General features: G+C 34.0%; 1 pseudogene; it reads left to right on the top strand.

Moving 5' to 3' along the window:
• Positions 1 to 22,664, top strand: part of LOC109054110 — a 67,800-nt pseudogene that overhangs the window by 33,907 nt on the left and 11,229 nt on the right.

Genomic DNA, 22,664 nt, shown 5'->3' with positions numbered 1-22,664 from the left:
TAATTTCTTTTGCCACAAAAAGTCTCTGCTTACTAAAACATACATGAACCAAAAAAATAATTTGTAAAATATTCCTGAACTATGTTATAAAAGATAGTTTATAGATTTATATATATTTATAGATATATAGTGTTCCCAGCCATTTTAATACATACACACTTTTTCCCTATACATAAAAAACAGCAACAACAGAAGAAAAAAATAAATCCCACAATAATGTTAAAAGAAAAAGAGAAAGAAAAAAATACCTTTTTAATATTAATGTTTTTGTACTTAAAAAATAAATAAATAATAATAATAAAAAATATTTGCCATCTCTAAAAATCTAAAAAAATAAGTAAATAAATAAAACAAACAAAAGTGCCTTAATGAGTTGCAGGATGTAGAAGGTTAAAACTAGTAAAACAGTCATTTCTTTCCCATGTTTATTTTCATAACTTTCCCATTTCTTTTCTGCAGGACAATTTCGGATTCGACCTCCAGGCGGTCGAGGCTGTCTACCAAAAACACTAAGCCATCGAGACGACATCGCGGCACGACGAGGAGCGCCGTGGCTGGCGTGGTGGCTGTGGCCAGAGAGCTGAGGACGGAGAACTACCCACGACATCCAATCGCATCGGCCACAAGGCAAAAGACAACGTGCCTGCGCCTAGGTGGGAATATCTGGCTGGAGCTGCTGAAAGCCCGCAGGCAGCGGCTGGAGATGAACCTCGCCTGCAGCCGCGTCTTCCAGGAGATGCTCTACATCATGGACTGGATGGACGAGATGAAGGTGAGCGAGGAAGACGAGGAGCGGTTAGAAGTGAGATGTTTTGTAGTGTTGAGGTGAGTGAAATTTAAATTATAGATTATATTATTGGAATTGGGTGTAGGTTTGTTTTTTTTTTGTTTTAATTTTATTGTTTATTATTGATTGATTTTTGAAGATATTATGATTATTTGCTTTGAGTTTTTTAAACCGTGATATTTGCTTTGATTGAATTTGCGCTCTTTTTTTTTTTTGGTGTTGTGTACACAGTACACAGTTTTTGATAATAATAATTATTATTTTTTTGATTTTTGTGTTTTTTTTTATATCCCTATATATTTTTATTTTTATAATAGGTTACTCTGACCTATTAAAATCTTAATGTTTTTGCCATTTTTATTTTTTGTAAATATTTTAGCTGTCTATTTAGGTTTTAGGTTTTTACTTTCATTTCAGTTTGAGTCATTTTTGTGCTTCAACTTATTTGATTTCAGATTGTTTTTTCAGTTAAGGCAGCATTTTTAATTTAATTCAGTTAACGAAATTTTTTTTTAATAGCTTTAGTTTCAGTTTGAGGTTTTGATAACCGTAAAAACACTGCCTGACATACAAGTGATTTCAGATTGTTTTTTCCTAATAATTAATTCAAAACTAAAAAACCATAAAATGTTTTTTGTTACTTAATAAAATACTTTAACTTTTAACCGAATCAATTTTTTTTTTGTCATTTATTAAATTTCAAGAAGTTGCCAAGACATTAATTTCTCATTTTTATTTATGTCTGTCTTGAGTGCATAAAATAACTAAAAACTAATATAAAATTAAAAGAATGTATAGACATAAAAAAACTGTAAAATTTAAATGAAAATAAAATACATATAAAATTTAAATATAAACTATAAAATGTTGTATATAAAATATAAACTATAAAAATAAAAACATTCCAAATATTATAGTAGTATCTCAATAATACTAAAATAACACTAACACCAACAAACTCTATACATTTTTATAACATGATTTATTAAAATCCTGTATTATTGAATTTTTAACCTATGCTATTGCATATTTCAAAATGTTTAGAACATAACATGATGGTAAAACTTTTTAATTTTACATTTATTCATTAAGCAGATGAGCTTTTATTTCAAACCAAATTCGCGACGCAATGTATGATTATAAGCCGAGCTTCAGCGGGCTGCATTGGGCTTCAGAGCACGCGAACTGCTGATCTGAAGATCCTGTCCTCCATGATGATGCTGCTGCTGTCCCCTCAGGATTACCGGAAGCATCTGCTGGGAGTGGAGTGATCTTGCTGCAGAAGCATCGCCAGCTGTGCGGATAGCTTCTACATCGGCATTACAAGGCGACCGGGCACAAAGCCGTCAACGCCAACGCATTAGAAGCTTCTGCTTGAGGGATGAGGAGGGTCTGTTTACCGCTTACTCTTCATTTCATCAGAAACTGACTTTAGTCTGACAATCAGAAGTTATCTCTGGAGAATATTCATAGCAAAGAATCCCTTCTTTCAGAATGACAATGAGAATATGAAATGGGGAGACCAAGTTCAGTCCATCAGAGTCGAATCAGATTAGCTTTGTGGAGTCTTTGATTCCAGTTTATGATTCCAGCAGGTTCAGAGACGGTTTTTTTTTATTATTATTCTGAGGACACATACAAAGCTGGTCCGGATTGGGTTTTGCAAGGTTCGCACATTAATGGAGAACCGGGAAATAACAGGGAGTTTTAAAACTGTGATTTGCAGGCCAGGAAAAGTCAAAGAAATATAATAAAAGACACGGAAAAAGCCATGAACATTTTTATAGTGAATATAAATTACTCTGGCTATGCTATAAACGAAGTCAAGGTAACTCTATCTTTTTTGTCGTGTATGTATATTTTATATTTGTTTAATTGTTTAATTATGACTTTAGTTTTATTGTTTTGTTATTTTTTTTATTAATATTTTGAATTAGCTTTTATTTTTATATCTTTTATAACTTTTTCTATTTATTTGTTCATTTGAATCAGTTTATATTTTAATATTTATTATGAATTACGTTATTACTTATACATTTTTAGTATTTTTATTCATATTATTTTATATATTATTATTATATGAAAACAAAAACACTAAATGAGCATTTTTTTTATTTACATTTTCATCTGCATTTGTCTGCATTTTTATTAGGTTTTTTATATTTCTATTTAGCTTCATTTTATTTTTTGTTTCATTTTTAGTACTTCAACTTATTTTATTTCAGTTAGTTGCCAAGGCAACATGTCTAATTTTCATTTAAATATTCCAATTTTTTGTATTTTATTTCATTTCGGCTTTTTTTTTTTCAATAAACAAAAACAATTTTTAATAGTTTTTTAGTTTCAGTTTTCATTTTAGTTAACAATAAAAACACTGCCTGACGTAAACATCCCTTATGGAAGTGTAATATAAGACATATATTGGCCTATATCAAGAGCGACATTGCCTTATGTTACCTATTTTTGGTTTTAGGATGGATATACATTACATGACATATATGTCCAAAAATGCATTACACATACATATTTGTATGGGCTTCATAAATATGGTTTCATATATGACTATATATTTCATATATCTAAATTTAGTGTATCTGAAAAGCAACTTTGATTTACATTAAAACTCTTATATTTTTTTAATTAAGCGTAATTGAGGTTGTCTTGAGTTGTTATTTGGTTTCATTAAGGGTGAGAGTGGTTTTTTGTCATTTTTTTTGTAATACGTAATAATAATAATGAACCAGCTTGTTAAGAAAAGTGTATTTAACCACTCCATCTGTTTTCCTATTTCCCTAAAAAATGGTGTAGTTTTTATACCCAGAAATTGCAAGTAAATTTCACAAAGAAGCGGGATTAAAAACATAAAATTGTGAAACTTTAGAAAGCCCGGAAGAGTATTTTTCTACAGCATACTCCAGTGATGTTTTATTGTTCAAAAAAATATTTTTTTACAATATATTTTATTTGTTTATTTGTTTCTTGTTTATTTGTTTTTTATATTTTCTTCTATATGATGATGGTTGTTAAAAACCTTTTGACCTTAGGTGGTCCGTGACCGCGTGGTCCACATGGTGTTGTGCTATCAGGAGCTGAGCCAGCTAGCAGCGGAGCGCCGCGCCCGTCTGGAGAGTCCCGCCGCCTTGAGTTTCTTTCCTGGAATGCGGTAGGAGAGGGCTGGAATTCGCGAGAAAGCAGATCCCTGTCCTCGACGACTGCGGTAAGGATCTGACGGGCGCCGTGCGTCTCTTGAAGTCCAAACCCGCGCTCTTGAAGATGAAATGACGTGGCCGCTCCGTCATCTCCACACACTGTGCGGAGGGTCAAGTATGGCTGATGCGGCACTTCGCGAAGCAAGATTCGTGAAGTAATCGCAGCTCCAGGCCAAGGGCCCGCTCTTGGACAGCGGCTTGCGGTGAGCAAAAAGCGCCTGGGAAGAGGCTTGGCAGCCCTTCATCAGTTCCAAGTCGACGCGGATGACGTCGACGCCTGGACTTTAGACGCGCTTCGGATCGTCTCCACCGCTGGACGTGGCTGCACGATGAATTCTCCACTCAAGCTTTGGTCAGGAAACACCAAGACGCATCGCAGAGGCTGCTAGTTATCGCCGGTGATTGACGCCTTCCAACACTGAACAGGCCCAGTCCCTGCCTTCCCGAACAGGCCGAGGCTGGCCAACGTCAAAGAACGGCTAGCTGGCATCGAAAGAACGCTATAAGGAGGTTTCAGAGCTGAACAAGATGAAGAAAAACAGGCTCCCTGCAGGATGCCCTTGCCATCTAGAAGATGTTCCAGCCGAGGACGAACGCGTGTGAGCTCTCTGGATCGACTGAGAAGGAGCCGTGGCTCAACCGCCATGGAGATCCCCGAGAAACTGGAGGCCCTGGGGGTCAATTCATGCACAGGTGAGAGGTCAAGTCTGGATATTTGTGGTCATATTTATGCCAATTAAGTTGGGATTTTCTTGCATGCAAATTTGAGTGGGCTAATTTTGCGGGCGTGTTTGGGACCATTTTACTTGATTTGCATAATTTTTAAATGTTTGATGGTGGCTTGAGAAACCAAGCCAGACAGCTTAAAGTAGTTTAAAAAGTTTGACCTTTGAAGTGGTTTTAAATGTTAAAGTTTTGAAAAAAGCACTTTTAAATCTGAAGTATTTTTAAAAACTTTAATTTTAAAGCAGTTTTAAGTTTTAAAAGCTTGAAGCAGTTTTACATTTGATATAGTTCAAAAATCTTTAAGTTTGAAGCAGTTTGAAGGAGTTTAAAAGCCTGAATTTTAAAGCATTTTTTTTTTCAACTTTAATTTTAAAGCAGTTTTGAAGTTTGAAGTAGTTTTAAATGTTCAAGGTTTGAATGAATTTTAAGTTTGAAGAAGTTTCAAAAGTTTAAAGCCGTTTTAAATTTGAAGCATTTTTAAAAACTTGAATTTTAAAGCAGTTTTGAGCTTGAAGTAGTTTAAAAAAAACTTGGATTTTAAAAGCAGTTTTAAGTTTGAAGTAGTTTTAAATGTTCAAGGTTTGAAGGAGTTTTAAGTTTGAAGAAGTTTTAAATGTTCAGTTTAAAGCAGTTTTAAATTTGAAGAGTGTTTTTTAAAAAAGTTTAAAAAGCCATTTAAATTTGAATAGTTTACAAAAAACTTGGAATTTTAAAGCAGTTTTAAGTTTGAAGTAGTTTAAAAAAACTTGGATTTTAAAACAGTTTTAAGTTTAAAGTAGTTTAAAAGTATAAAGCAGTTTTAATTTTGAAGTATTTTTAAAAACTTGAATTTTAAAGCAGAAGTTTGAAGTAGTTTTAATTGTTTAAGGTTTGAAGGAGTTTTAAGTTTGAAGAAGTTTTAAAAGTTTAAAGCCGTTTGACATTTTAAGTATTTTTTAAAAACTTTCATTTTAAAGCAATTTTAAGTTTGAAATGAGTTTAAATATGTGCATTTTGAAGCAGTTTTTTGTTTGAATTTTTTTTTTGAGTGCTTGGGATAATTAGTGTTAGAAATTTTTGTATTACTAGTAATCAAGTTTTAAGTTTGCTGTCAGAATTTTGGCCGTTTTCAAGTCCAGTATAATTCGGAGCGTTTACTGCCGAGATGTTCAGAGTCACGCCGCGGCGAACAGCAGAACAAAGAATGCTTACTCTTCTCTGTGGGCGATAACAGATTGAAGTTCACTCTAGTGGGTACACATCAACATTCTCCACTTTCAAGGGACAAATTACCCCTTATTGCAAAAAAATCATTCTTCAGAAACTGTGTTCTTGAGACTGTTGTGATGAAAATGTTTTTATTGCCCTTCAGGTTTGAGAGTCTGGAGCCTGAAATGAATAACCAGGCTTCACGCGTGGCTGTGTCAATCAGATCGCCGCAGGCAGCTGATCACAGCGGACACCCGAGTGAGACAGACATCACAGCCCCAAGCAACAGGAACCACCTACAATCACAGGCAAGTCATAGCATTGTCTGTGCTGGTGCCAAATATACTTTTTTAAGTTCTGTGTAGAAAGCACAAATACCTGCTGAAAGTTACTAGCCATAGCTGCGTCACTAGATCATGTTGCTTTGATACACGACTTTTGGGGGGGAGGAAGTTTATCGGATGCTAACATTGTCTTCTATGATGTGCAACACAAACACCTCTGCTAAAATCTTAGAAAAAGTAGTCTGGGGTTTCATGACCCTTTAAGCACGTCTAAACTATCACTTAACCAGCATGAACCAGCTGGGTCCAGCGTAAAACTAGAACCTGATGCTCATCCGCAGGTGGAGTCAGTTCCGTGACCTGGTGGATCAGAAGGAGAAAGAGTCCCTGAAACTCGCGCCTTGCGGTGTGCAGAACTACCAGCCTGGGACTGTAACGAGACCAAATCCGGATCCGTGAGAAGACCAAAGTCATCGAGTCCCCCAGGAGCTGGGGCAACGAACCTGACGCGGCGTCATGGCCCTCCAGCGCAAGCTCACGGCACTGGAGCGCGATCTGGCGCCATCGAAGCCAAACTGGGCGACCTCCGCGGAGAGGCGGACGCGCTTGGGCGGCGAACACCCTGACAGGCCCAGAAAGCCATCACGGGCACGGCTGGCACGCCGAGATCACCGCCGTCTGGGAGGAGATGAAGGAAACCCTACGAAACCGCGAGGCGTCTCTCGGGGAAGCCAGCAAGCTGCAGCAGTTCCTCCGAGAGCTGGACGATTTCCAGTCCTGGCTTTCCCGCACGCAGACGGCCATCGCGTCCGAGGACATGCCCAACACGCTGACCGAGGCCGAGAAGCTTCTGGCCCAACCCGAATGCATCAAGAACGAGATTAACAAATTACGAAGAGCGACCTACCAGAAGATGAGGGACATGCGGCGAGAATGGTGAAGCAGGGACCAACGGACCGCTCAGTACATGTTCCTGAGACAGAGGCTCCAGGCTCTGGATACTGGATGGAACGAGCTCCATAAGATGTGGGAGAACCGGCAGAACCTTCTGTCGCAGTCTCACGCCTATCAGATCTTCCTCAGAGACACCAAACAAGCCGAGGCCTTCCTCAACAACCAGGTAAGTTGCTTGATCACCAGTGTACTCCTGAAAAAAATGAAGGCTCTTTATAGGCGTTGATGATTCCATGAAGAACCTTTAACATCCAAGATTCTTTATAGGTGAAAAAGATTCTTCTTCACATTAAAAAAAAAAAAAGTTTTTTTTAATTTTTATGGTTTCACTGAAAGGTTTTTGGGAAACAAAAAATGGTCTTCTTCACTGGTTGACACTGCTGCAAACAAAAATAAGGCGAAATATTACTATCGTAATTAAAATGTTACTATTGTAAAATTAAAATGTAGGATTTAAGAAAAATATTATTTTAAATGACAATACCAATATTTTTTTATCTGTCTTAATATTTTAATTTTTAACAGTTTTTTATGATAATTGCATTAATCCATATTGCGATTTTTGGTTTACTAAATAAAAATATTAAACAAAATAAGAGTTATTACTATTGTAATATTTTACAATAAAGTGTAAAAATTGAGTATTTAATAATAATAATAATAATATTAAAAATTACAATACTAATTTTTAATTTTTTGGGGGGATAATTGCACTTAGCCGTAATGTGATTTTGTTTTACTAAATAAAAATGTAAAAAATAAGAAATTTTACTATTGTAATATTTTACAAATAAAATTTTAAAATTGAGTATGTAATAATAAAAACAGTAATAATAGTATTTAAAATTACAATACTAATCTTTACTTTTTTTAAATTACACATCTATTGTAATATTTTTTGTTTTACTATATTGATTTTTTTTTAATATAATGAAATTTTTTATGAAATATTTCACAGATTTTTAATTAAATAATTTCGGTGTTTTATATATTATAATGGTTTTTTATTAATATTACTTAAACTAATATTTTTTCTCTCTTAATTTCTTCATTTTCAAATGTTAAACGAAAAAAGGAAGAAATTTTGCTATTGTAATATTTCACGGTAAACTAAAAAAAATCAAGTATATAAAAATAATAATCATTTTATTTTAAATAACAATACTTTTTTTGGCTTATTAAAAAGTGTTTCACACTAATTAAAAATGGTTCTGTTCACTGAAAGGTTATTTTATGACATTGCTATGAAAACCCATCTAGTTTGAGCTTCATCTGAGTGATTTATTCAATGTCTTTCTGTAGGAGTATGTTCTGGCTCATACCGAGATTGGCTCATACCTTGAATGAGCAGAGGCTTTGATTGAGAAGAGGGTGGAATTAATGAACAGGATGGATTGATGATGAGGATGGGATCAACAGTGTGGTGGAGGCAGGGAGGAGACTGGCCAGTGATGGAAACATCAATGCTGACCGCATCCAGGAGAGAGCAGCCTCCATCGATGACCGGTAACAAAACACATGCACCTAAACAAGTCAAAGTGAATAGGATAATAGACAAAGGGGTCTGGTTGACCTTCAACCTTTAACCTGCAGGCATAAGAAGAACCGTGAGGCAGCCGTGGAGCTGCTCATGAGGCTGAAGGACAACAGAGACCTGCAGAAGTTCTTGCAGGATTGCCAGGAGGTGAGCGGACCCTGTTGTTTCAGCATCATTAAGAAACTATAATTAATAGTTTATATATAATAAAAACATATTAATATTTTGAATTTTTATTTTCATTTTAGTTAAAGGTTCAGTAATTTTGTTGTGTGTTTTTTGCCATTTTTAATATCTTTTTATATGTCTGTATAGTTTTTATTATTTTTAGTTATTTTAGTATATCAAATTAAACTAAATTAAAATGAGAAATGTTGCCTTGGCAACTAAATGAAATAAAAAGTATTTTTTATATTTTATTTCAGTAAATTTTTTTATGATATTAGTTTCAGTTTTAGTTAACTGTAACAGATGTTTATTATAATTTTTATTAATATTTTGAATCCGTTTATATATATGCTCCTGTAGCTCAAGTGGTAGAGCATTGCGTTAATGAGCGCAAGGTTGGGGGTTCGATTCCCCGGGAACACATGATAGGTAAAAATTGATAGCCTGAATGCACTGTAAGTCGCTTTGGATAAAAGTATCTGCTAAATGCATAAATTTAATTTAATTTTAATTTAATATATATGTTGTCAAAAGATCAATCACGATTTATTATGTATATATAAATACATAAACATGCATATATTTAAGATTTTTTTTTTTGGTTAAATATAAAATACTTCTGTTTATAAATAATATAAATTATTATTATATGTGTGTGTGTGTGTGTGTGTGTGTGTGTGTGTGTAAATATTTTTTTAAAATATAAATGTATGTTTGTGTATTTATATATACATAATAAATATGCACAGTACACACACATATATTATGTAAACAAAAACTTTTATTTTGGATGCGATTAATCGTTTGACAGCTCTTCTATATATATATATATATATATATTATATATATATATATATATATATATATATATATATATACATACAATTTTATTAATTTTGTTGTTTGGTGTTTTTGAGTTTTTATTATTTTTTATTTTCAGGTTTATAAATTTACTTTTATTATATATATATATTTGAATATATAATATTTTATTTTATTTCTGTTAACGTATTTATTACAAGTAAGAATTTTTTTTAATAGTTTTAGTTTCAGTTTTAGTTTTATGTGCTAAAAAACAAGGCAAATCCAATAGAAATACATCATAGCTTGACTGTTTTTGCGTCCTCTGCTCAGCTGTCTCTCTGGATCAATGAGAAGATGCTGACAGCACAGGACATGTCCTACGATGAAGCTCGCAACCTGCACAGCAAATGGCTCAAACACCAGGCCTTCATGGCCGAACTGCAGTCCAACAAAGAATGGCTGGACAAAATCGAGAAGGTCAGTTCTTAATACATTTAACATAAAAGTCTTGAAATGTGCTGTTTTTTATGTTTTTGTGCATTTATCTCACAAATCCGATCCCAATCCGGTTTGCGAGATATAAAATCAGAATTGCGAGAAAGAAAGTCAGAATTCTGAGTTTATATATCACAATTTCAAGATTATATCTCACAAGCAGGGATGCAACGATTAATCGCGAGCAGGTTGAAAATCGATTCAAATATGTGACGATTCAAATCGGTTGAGATGCTAAACAAATCATGATTCAGTTAGGGGAAGTTTATTTTATATGAATGCCTGTCTGAGGGGAACTTACTGTATTTAGAAAAATTTAGATGGTATTTTTCTTTTCATCTTGCCTCTGTATAAAGCATATTAAAGTTCATAAGTGCAGTGCTGCTTTGTTTACAGCGGTAACCAAGGAAACGCTTTAAGCTCCACCTGCTGCAGTGTTCATAAGTGTTTGTTTACAGCGGTAACCAAGGAAACGCTTTAAGCTCCACCTGCTGCGGTGTTCATAAGTGCTTTGTTTACAGCGGTAACCAAGGAAACGCTTTAAGCGCCACCTGCTGCGGTGTTCATAAGTGCTTTGTTTACAGCGGTAACCAAGGAAACGCTTTAAGTGCCACCTGCTGCGGTGTTCATAAGTGCTTTGTTTACAGCGGGTAACCAAGGAAACGCTTTAAGCGCCACCTGCTGCGGTGTTCATAAGTGCTTTGTTTACAGCGGTAACCAAGGAACGCTTTAAGCTCCAACTGCTGCGGTGTTCATAAGTGCTTTGTTTACAGCGGTAACCAAGGAAACGCTTTAAGCGCCACCTGCTGCGGTGTTCGTAAGTGCTTTGTTTACAGTGGTAACCAAGGAAACGCTTTAAGCGCCACCTGCTGCGGGTGTTCATAAGTGCTTTGTTTACAGCGGTAACCGAGTAAACGCTTTAAGCTCCACCTGCTGCGGTGTTCATAAGTGCTTTGTTTACAGCGGTAACCAAGGAAACGCTTTTAAGCACCACCTGCTGCAGTGTTCATAAGTGCTTTGTTTACAGCGGTAACCAAGGAAACGCTTAAGCTCCACCTGCTGGCAGAGAGTGAATCTGCGTCTCGTTCAGCTCGTCTGCTGTTTCTGTTTCATGCAAATATTCATTATGATAGTTTCACAAAACTGAAGTCAAATCATTCTGTTTTTGCTTCAAATTTCGAAATTACACAATCTAATTTAGATTAAAAACTGCTCATGTTGCATGTATGCAGCATCTTTGTTTGAATCATGATTAAAATGCAGTGGTTGCCTCTAATTTTAAATGGAAAGAGCACAGACAAACCCATTTTTTTCATATAAAGAGATTTCTTTTATTTGTGTTACTTATTTATTTGATTTGGGGCTTGTTTTAAAATTTTGATTTAGTTTTGTTATTTACATTTACGTTATATTTAAATCTTGTCATTTAGCAGATGCTTTTATCCAAAGTGACTTACAAATGAGGACAATAGAAGCAATCAAAACCAACAAAAGAGCAATGATATGCAATTGCTATATTAGTATATTATTATAGTCTTATATTTCAATTTCACGAAGAAACGTGCAGCATTTTTTCCAAGCAATAATATAAGGACACATTTAATTTATAATTTGTCTTAAATCTCATTTGGTTAAAAAATAATTGTGAATTGAATCTTGAGTTGAGTGAATCGTTACATCTCTACTCACAAGTATTGTGAGAAAAGAGTCACGTTACGTTTTTTCTTTTTTATTCAATAGAGGATTCCATGCTATATCCTTTTTTATGTCATTTAAACCAATGCACTTTTGAAAGCATTTTCTCCTCTTTTCTTGCTTGCTTCCTGATCTAGGTGTTTAATAAACCTGGCATTGTATATCACAAATAAACAAAATTGCATAAATGTAAATATGATTTCATTACATATGATGTGATTTCTCTGTCCGTCTGCAGGAAGGGACACAGCTGGTCTCGGAGAAGCCGGAGACAGAAGCCATAGTGAAGGAGAAGTTGGCCACGTTGCAGAAGATGTGGACCGAACTGGAAACTACGACTCAGACTAAAGCTCAGTGTCTGTTTGATGCCAACAAGGCCGAACTCTTCACGCAGAGCTGCGCTGATCTGGACAAATGGCTGGTGGGTCTGGAGGGTCAGATCCAATCGGACGACTACGGCAAAGATCTGACCAGCGTCAGCATCCTGCTGAAGAAACAACAGGTTTGAGATGATCACAGGCTGACGGCTGTGTTTATATTCTGAAGGACCAGACTCACTCTTCTCCTCTGTGTCCAGATGCTGGAGAACCAGGTGGAGGTGCGTCAGAGGGAGGTGGAGGAGCTCCAGTCTCAAGCTCATGTGTTGAGGCAGGAAGGAAAGGACACGGACGAGGTCGACGGACGCCGGAAGGAGGTGGAGCTGAAGTTTAAGGAGCTGCTGGAGCCGTTGCAGAAACGGAAAAACTTCCTCATGGCCTCTCGGGAGATTCATCAGTTTAACCGCGACGTGGAGGATGAGATTGTGAGTTTGGGTTTATATATGCGTGTGAATGTCGAGCTGTTCATGTGTTTAACTCTTTGTTTCTCCTCAGCTCTGGGTTGAGGAGCGGATGCCTCTCGCTACGTCGACAGACCATGGCCACAATCTACAGACTGTTCAGCTGCTCATCAAGAAGAACCAGGTAATGTGTCACTGGTCACTTTTTTTAAAAAAGTTACTATTTGCAAACAAACTAACTAATAAGATATACTAGCATCGATTCTAACATGTAGTAAAAAATACTATAGAAATAGTATAATGAAATGTAAAACACTGCATAGTCTTCACTGTAAGAATTAAATATAAATTGGCTCATAATAAGGATAGAAAAGTGATTCAGCCGAAAGTAGTGTCATTTTCTTACCTTTTTTGTTTTTTTGATTAACATTAATGAAACAGATGGCAACAAGCGGCTGCTGTCACTTTAAGAACGAATGCACCGATCAAATCAAGCACGTCCCAGCCATTTTTTGATTCTTGCATGTTTCATTATTACTCTGATGTGTCAATAACTTTAAGTACTGTAGTACCACAGAGTTGAAGAAATGTGAAATATTATATAAGCCATTAGAAAATCGATTTTTGAAATCGATGCGAATCAGCAGCAGATAGGATGGCGATTAATATGTGAATCAACATTTTGCCACACTCCTGTACAAAAGTTTGGGGTCTGTAAGATTTTTATAAAAAAATGTATTCTTTATTTTATGTATTCTGTATTTTTTTTTTTTTTTTTTTAATTAAAACCATTAAAAAAATTGTTACTTAAAATAAAATAAACATGAATTGATAAAAATGAATAAAAGCACTAAAAATAAAATAAACAACAAAAATACTGAAATTAAAATTAAATTAAAGTGAAAATGTGAGGTATAAAATGAATTGAAAATATTAACAAAAATTATGAAATAACACTGATAATGTTACAAAAGATTTTTTTATTTCAAATAAATCCTGGTCTTTTGAGCTTTCTGATCATAAAAGTATCCTTAAAAACAAAATGCATCACAGTTTCCACACAAATATGAAGCAGCACTACTGTTTCAACACTGATAATAATCAGCAATGTTTCTTGAGCATCCAATCAGCATATTAGAATGATTTCTGAAGATCATGTGACGCTGAAGACTAAAAATTCAGCTTTGATAACATTAATAAATTATATTTTAAAATGCATTGACAACAGGTATTTTAAATTGTGATAATATTTCACAATATTACTGTTTTTGCTTTTTGATCAAATAAATGCAGCTTTGCTGAGCAGAAAATAATTATTTCAGAAACATTTTTAAAAAATCTTAGCGACCCCAAGCTTTCGAACTGCTTGTTGTGTCATCATGATAATTTGTGCTGCTATTGTACATTTCATTTAATTAGGTACATAATTAAAAACAGGTTTTCCACACACACACACTAACTCAAATGTCCTTTAATCCAAAGACATTACAGAAGGAGATCCAGGGCCATCAGCCACGCTGTGACGACATCTTCGAGCGCAGCCAGAGCATCCTGAAGGCCGACAGTCCCAACGTAGAGGCCATCCGAGCCCGTCTGTCTGACCTGCAGCAGCTGTGGAGCCTGATCATCCAGGAGACGGAGAAACGGCACGCCAGACTCGAGGAGGCACATAAGGCCCAGCAGTACTACTTTGACGCAGCTGAAGCTGAAGCCTGGATGAGCGAGCAGGAGCTCTACATGATGTCTGAAGAGAAGGCCAAGGTCTGTTATGTTCCTGTAATCTGTAAATCACAGATTAGTCGTTTCTGCAGAGATCATTAATGTTAATGTGCATTGAAATGGTTTTATTTGGTCTTAAATGCACCAAATAAACCTGTCTCAATGCACATTAACATTAATGACTATCGCAATTAATGCACTATAAATGCACTGATTTATGTAGAAATCCAAAAGACAAAACCAAAATAACTCTTAATATGTCAACAAAATCAAACAACAATTTTGAACCTGGCTTTATCCACTGTTCAGATTTTGCAAATTAGTACATATTTAATTAGATAATGTCTAATTTGCTTGTTTAAACAACATTTCAGAAAACTTGTTATACAAAATTCAGTGTTCTGATGTGCTATGATTAAGCAACTGGGGAGATACAATGATATCTATTTGCTTTAAAGGGGTTAAGAACTGCCTTTTTTATCATTTTGTACTGTTCTCTGAGGTCCATTTATAATGTTATATAAGATTTTTACATAAAAAACATTATAATTTAGCAGTAACAGGCTATTTTCAGCCCTGTTTTAACCCCGTCTCATCAGAATGCTGTTTGAATAGCCATGGATTGTAGATGATTGGCTTACAGTTGTGTATGTTTGACAGCTACATTCACAGATGGATGCTGCTGTGATTTAGGTCAAAATCGCATAAATACTCAGTACATCTGTAATAACAGACAAAAGCAATAGTGATCAGGTAATAAAAACAGTGTGTGAATTGGTGGGCGGAGCTAAATAGGCATTACAGTGGGTGGGGCTAAATAGTCAGTGTTCTAGAATCGGTGGGCGGAGCTAAACAGGCAGTGTTGTAGAATCGGTGGGCTGGGCTTAACAGGCTGTACAGTGGGTGGGGCTAAACATGCAGTGCTGTAGAATCGGTGGGTGGATGCTAAACAGGGGTTGGGGTGGGTGGGGATTAAAGTTGGTTGTTCTAGAATGTGTGTGTTGTGGTATAGGTGGGGTGAGGTAGAATCTGTGGGTGGGTCTAAATATGCAGTGCTGTATACTCGGTGGGTGGAGCTAAACAGGCAGTGCTTTAGAATCGGTGGGCGGGGCTAAACAGGCAGTGATGTAGAAGCAGGCGTTGATCATCTTCTGCGGAGGCGGGGTTTAGCCACACTATTAAGTCATAAAGTGGCACATTCCACAACCTGTCATTTTGGGAGATTGGCTTCAATATTAGATGTTTTTAGACTCAGGGCCGTCCTTAGCAGATGCGGGGCCAAGTGCGAGGTAGGGAGCGAACGGACCACACGACCGCAAACGGACCGAGGGGGGCCCTGCTCCCTAATAATAGTGACTTAATAGTGTGGCTAAACCCCGCCTCCGCGCGGGGCCCGGTGTGACCACACCAGTTGCATCCCCTAAGGACGCCCTGTTTGGACTTATGCGAAAGTTTTGAGTTCCGAAGCTTACAGTAGGTTTTTATAGTACAGTGAGCTCATATACAACAAAAGATCAAGGGATTTTTGATTTCTCAGTTCATGACCCTTTAACTGCTAAAATTGAACATTAGCTTGGTTTAATATTTGAATGCTGTTCTCAGGATGAGCAGAGCTCAGTGGCCATGCTGAAGAAACACCAGATCTTGGAGCAGGCGGTGGAGGACTATGCTGAAACCGTGCACCAACTGTCCAAGACGAGCCGAGGCCTGGTGGCCGCAAACCACCCCGAGAGGTACATTTCACACAGTTCAATACTTAATATGACTCTAAATATAGAATCTGGATCTCATTTTGAATCTGATATTAACTTTATAACTCCATCTGGTTTTGATTCTGACATTGTTTTCTAAATATATTTCTAAATCTGGATCTGACTTTTAATATGAATCTGATTTTGACTCTGAAACTGACTTGGCTTTGATTCTGAATCTGGATGTAAATCTGATTTTGATACTCTGAAACTGACATCTCTGACACTGATTTCATTGAAATTGATTCTAAACCCAAATATGGTTCTGAAACGGACTTTGAGTCTAAATTAAAATCTGATTTTGACTCTAAAACTAACTTTGACTTTCATTTTTTGATTGTAAATCTGAATCTTATTCTTCTTTTGACTGTAATGCTGACTTTGAATCTACTGGATCGTAATCCTATTTCATTCTGGCTGTGAAACTGACTTTGATTCTAAACCTGGGTCTGAATCTCATTGTGACTCTGAATCTGATTTTGAATCAGTCTGAATTAGACGTACACTCTCACGTTTGTATTTCAAGATCACAGGTCTCAGTCTTTACACCTCTGGCCTGATTAACATCTTATGCTGAACATTTCTGAATATGATCTTTTAAAATCAGCCCTGACTTCTGAAGTGTGTGTGTGCTGCAGTGAGAGGATCGGCATGCGTCAGTCGCAGGTAGATAAGCTGTACGCCGGACTGAAGGACCTATCAGAGGAGAGGAGAGGCAAACTAGAGGAGCGCTTCCGCCTCTTCCAGCTCAACCGGGAGGTGGACGATCTGGAGCAGTGGATCGCAGAGAGAGAGGTGGTGGCTGGATCTCACGAGCTCGGACAAGACTACGAACACGTCACTGTAAGTCCAGCATCAAAATGTCAGAGTTTTATTAAAGTGTTAAGGTTAATCTATGGTATAGTTAAAGTAATCAGTCTTTTTCATTGCCCTGCAGTGGCTTAGAAATATTATTTTAAAAAAAGAAAACATTTCAGTATATTATTTAAATTAGTTTGGAGCCAACTTTATTGTCATTGTGCAGGTATAACTATTTAAGTACAAGAAAATAATGATTATGACATAAATTTAATATATTAAAAAATACTAAAAAAAAAAATAATAATTTAAAATAAACTTACAAAAACAAATAAAGTGTCAAAACTTCTTTTTATAATTTTTTTTTTTTTAAATATATGGTATTTTTTAAAGACTGGGTGATATAAATAAAATTATATCTCAAACTTTTTTTTAGACGTATATGCAAGAATATTCTTTGCTTTTCTAACAAACACACAAACTCAAACCAGATTATTTTTAAACAGGCCAAACTGATTGATTTATAGAGGAAATGTTACATTTTTTACTAAAATTAATGAACAGATCAGACTTATGGCATGATCTCCGACCAGAAATGAAATAAAGCTTTTATTATGGATATTACGTAATGCTGTAATCCCAGTCTGATTATATCCAATTATCAAGACATGTTGCAAATATACTTAATGTTCTCATATAATAAATGCATTTGTGTTAAGCAGAACTGTATAGATATATATATATATAGAGAGAGAGAGTTTTGAAATAATTAAGATTTAAAAAAAAAAATAATAATAATTCTCTTATGCTCTCCAGGCCTACTTTTATTTGATCAAGAATCAGTTTCGGCGAACATCACTGAACTTTATTAATATTTATTAGTGCTGTCAAACGATTAATCGCATGCAAAATAAAAATTTGTTTACATAATCAATGCATGTAAATATTTTCTAAATATATACGTGCATTTATATATACATAATAAATATACACATTACACGCACATTTATTATGTAAACAAACTTTGGGGAATTTTGGATGCGATTAATCACGATTAATTGTTTGACAGCACTAATATTTATTAATGGTGCATTGCAGCATGTAAATGAGGGTAAATTTACCAAATTTGATCATATAATAAATGCATTTTTGTTCCTCTACCGCAGATGTTGCAGGAGCGCTTCCGTGAGTTTGCTCGCGACACGGGAAACATCGGTCAGGAGCGCGTGGACGGAGTCAACCGTATGGCTGACGATCTGATAAACGCAGGGCACACTGACGCGGCGACTGTGGCCGAGTGGAAGGACGGTCTGAACGAGGCCTGGGCCGATCTGCTGGAGCTCATCGACACACGCACACAGATTCTTGCCGCATCCTACGAGCTGCACAAGTTCTACCACGACGCCAAGGAGATTCTGGGACGCATCCTGGACAAGCATAAGAAGCTTCCAGAAGAGCTGGGGCGAGACCAGAACACGGTGGAAACCTTGCAGAGGATGCACACCACGTTTGAACACGACATTCAAGCTCTCGGGACGCAGGTGAGTCTGGCTGATCCTGCTAAACATCATAAATCAGATCAAAAATAATTTTCATCCTTTTGACACATTTGATTTATAATAATATGTATGTGTTTGCTCTGCAGTGGCTTAAAAATTTATATTTTTAAATTATTCAGAATCTGATTAAATCAGCTTTACTGTATTGTCACTGTTCAGGACATAAGTACAAGACAATTATGTATAATAATAAATATGTACAAAAACATGAAAATTAATATATTCCAAAAAAATGTAAAATATAATGCTGATATATAAATATATATAATGTATAATTTGGAATAATTAAGATCTCTTTTGCATATCAAGGCTGCATATCATTTGATCTACAATACAGTGAAAATAATTAAAATTTAAAAATATATTATAATAGAAAATACTTTCAAAGTGTAATTATAGTTTGCAATCTTACTGTTGTTAATGTGTTTTTGATATGTTTTTGTCTTTAAATTATTCTAATTATTCTAAATTATTTTTAAAATTATTCAAAAAATTTATAGAATTATACATATATAAAATTCTATACAATTTTAGAGTAATTCAGAATGTTTAAATATTAATATAAATTTTCAGTTATAGAGAGAGAGAAAGAGAGAGAGAGGGGGAAAATAGATTAATTTGTATTTTTTTAAAATAGAAAATATAGTTAAAAAATAATAATTAACATTTTAATAAAACATAATATTTTTATATTTTAAAATAATTATAATAAAAATATATATTAATATTTTATAAATTAAAAATATTTATTAAATATATATTTTATATTTAAATATATTTTTTAATTGTCTGCAGTAAATAGCATAAAAACATCTGATTGGTTGCAATAATAATTAATATTTTAATAAAACAATAATAATATTTTAAAATAATAATAATAATAAAAACATATATATTAATATTTTATAAATTAAAAATATTTATTAAATATATATTTTATATTTAAATATAATTTTTTAATTGTCTGCAGTGAATAGCATAAAAACATCTGATTGGTTGCAATAATAATTAATATTTTAATAAAACACAATAATAATATTCTAAAATAATAATAATAAAATATATAATATTTTATCTATTAAAAATATTTATTAAATATATATTTTATATTTAAATATTATTTTTTATTGTCTGCCGTGATTAGCGTAAAAACATCTGATTGGTTGAGACGATGGATATGCTCTCCTCAGTAAAGTCCTTTCTCAAATGCCACAGTGAGGTTTTTTCCGCAGCCTTCGTTTGTGCATCATTGACCTCTGAAGGTGAACCATGCGTTACGAGACTAATATTGCACAACAAAGAAGTAAATTAACCAGTTTTATCGGCTAAATGCACTGTCTAGGACTCTTCACTTAATTAATGGGTCTTAAAATGTTATGGCTTTGTCTTGCACTAAATGCGTCCTTTAAGCGTCAAATGCTGCATATTCAGCGTTTCTGTCCCACATCTCACTGAAGCGCATAAAGAGGTGTTTTACTCACTGCTGCCCCCTGCTTGTGTGCTCAGGTCCGGCAGCTGCAGGAGGACGCCGTGCGCCTGCAGTCAGCGTATGCTGGAGACAAAGCAGACGACATCCAGCGGCGTGAGGGCGAGGTGCTGGAGGCCTGGAGGAGTCTGCTGGAGGCCTGCGAGGGCCGGCGGACACGACTGCTGGACACCGGAGACAAGTTCCGCTTCTTCAGTATGGTGCGTGACCTCATGCTCTGGATGGAGGACGTCATCCGCCTCATCGAGACGCAGGAGAAGCCCAGGTGTGTGATGCTGACCTGCCTCTGCTTTAGCGGAAATTATTGCTGAAAATGTGCCTGAGCTTTATTAAAATGTGACAACCTCTGTCTTTGAAAGGGAAATGGTTCATAAAGAAACCAAACAAATAGTTATAAGTAATTTTTTTCACTACTAAAATGTCCAGAGATGTACTTTAGTGCTATACAGTGATATACCTAAAATTATATCTGTCTTTTTTATTCTTATATTTATTATATTGGCTCTTCAGTGTCTTAAAATAAGATTTAAAAAAATGTTTTTGGTAAATAGATTAAATTAGTCCAGTTTATTTTCATTGTGCAGAATAAAAATTAAGTAGAAAGTTTTTAAATAATAATAATAAATAATAATACATGTATTCTAAAATATAAAATGTATATATTCAAAATGCAAAAATAATGCTGATATTACAGTTAGTTAAATAATTAAATAAATTTTTACTATTAAAAGTAAATAATAAAAATTAAAATAAATGTCAAACTTTTTCAGTATTGGGTGACACTTTGATGTATATCTCAATATTTATGCTTTACAGTGACATAAATATAGAATTTTTTATACATAATATTTTTTATTGTTAAAATCATTAAAAAATAATTATAATAATCAGGACTGGGTGATATAGCTATAATTATCTTAAACTTTTTCACCTTTATGACACTTTGATTTTATATCTCAATATTCATGCAATATTTATGCAGTGAAGTAAATCTGGGATTTAAAAAAATATATATATATATATATATATATATATATATATATATATATACAGTAAAGGTCAAAAGTTTGGAAACATTACTATTTTTAATGTTTTTGAAAGAAGTCTTTTATGCTCATTAAGGCTGCATTTACTTGATCAGAAATACAGAAAAAAAACAGTAATACTGTGACATATTATTGCAACTTAAAATAAGAGTTTTCTGTTTTAATATGCTTTAAAATATAATTTATTTCTGTGATCAAAGCTGAATTTTCAGCATCATTACTCCAGTCTTCAGTGTCACATGTAACATCCAGTCTATCACATGATCATTTAGAAATCATTCTAATATTCTGATTTATTATGAGTGTTGGAAACAGTTCTGCTGTCTAATATATTTGATGAATAAAAGGTTAAAAAGAACTGCATTTATTCAAAATATTTTTTTTTATATAATAATATATATTCTAATAATATATTTTCTTTAACTATCACTTTTTATCAATTTAACACATCCTTGCTGAATAAAAGTATTGATTTTATTTAAAAAAAGAAGAAAGAAAAAAAATTACTGACCCCAAATTACTGACCAGTAGTGTATATGATATATATATATATCTATATATATATATATATATATATATATATATATATATATTTTTTTTTTTTTTTAAACTTTTTATTCATCAAAGTATCCTAAAAAAGTATCACATGTTCTGAAAAAATATTAAAGCAGCAGAAACTGTTTCCAACTTTGATAATGAATCATCATATTAGAATGATTTCTAAAGGATCATGTGATAATGATCCTAAAAATTCAGCTTTGCATCCCAGAAATAAATGATAATTTAAAGTATAATGAATTTAAAAACAATTATTTTAAATTGTAATAATATATCACAATATTTTTTTTTTCTGTATTTTTGATCAAAATAAATGCAGGCTTGATGAGCAGAAGAAACTTCTTTCAAAAACATTAAAAATAGTAATGTTTCCAAAACTTTTGACCTGTACTGTATATATGTTTTAATCCGTGTGTATATATATATATATATATATATAGATATATATATATATATATATGTAATATATATATATGATATATATGAAATAAAATAATTATTTTTATATATTAATTTTTAAATGTATATTACATTAGGAGTCAACATTGTGCAGAATATAAGTACTATTTAAGGCCAAAATATGTAAAGAAAATAAATATAAAAATGTGTATAAAATTTACTCTTGAGTCGCTGGGTTATATTTGTAGCAATAACCAAAAATACATTGTATCGGTCAAAATTATCCATTTTTCTTTTATGCCAAAAATCATTAGGATATTAAGTTCAAGTATATCAAGATCATGTTCCATGAAGATATTTTGTAAATTTTCTACTGTAAATATATCAAAACTTAATTATTGATTAGTAATATGCATTGCTAAGAATTCATTTGGACAACTTTAAAGGCGATTTTCTCAATATTTAGATTTCTTTTCACCCTCAGATTCCAGATTTTCAAATAGTTGTATCTCAGACAAATATTGTCCTAATAAACCATCCATAAATGGAAAGCTTATTTATTAAGTTTTCAGATGATGTATAAATCTCAATTTCGAGAAACTGACCCTTATGACTGGTTTTGTGCTCCAGGGTCACACATATATATATTCAGGCTGTTAGTCATGTGTTGAACAGAATGATGGGGGTTTGTTGTGTGTTCAGATGATTCAGATACGTCTGAAG

This window comes from Cyprinus carpio, chromosome A11 (assembly GCF_018340385.1).
Source record: "Cyprinus carpio isolate SPL01 chromosome A11, ASM1834038v1, whole genome shotgun sequence".
Taxonomy (NCBI): domain Eukaryota; kingdom Metazoa; phylum Chordata; class Actinopteri; order Cypriniformes; family Cyprinidae; genus Cyprinus; species Cyprinus carpio.
The sequence above is the reverse complement of the archived record's forward strand: the minus strand, read 5'-3'. Positions and strand labels throughout refer to the sequence as shown.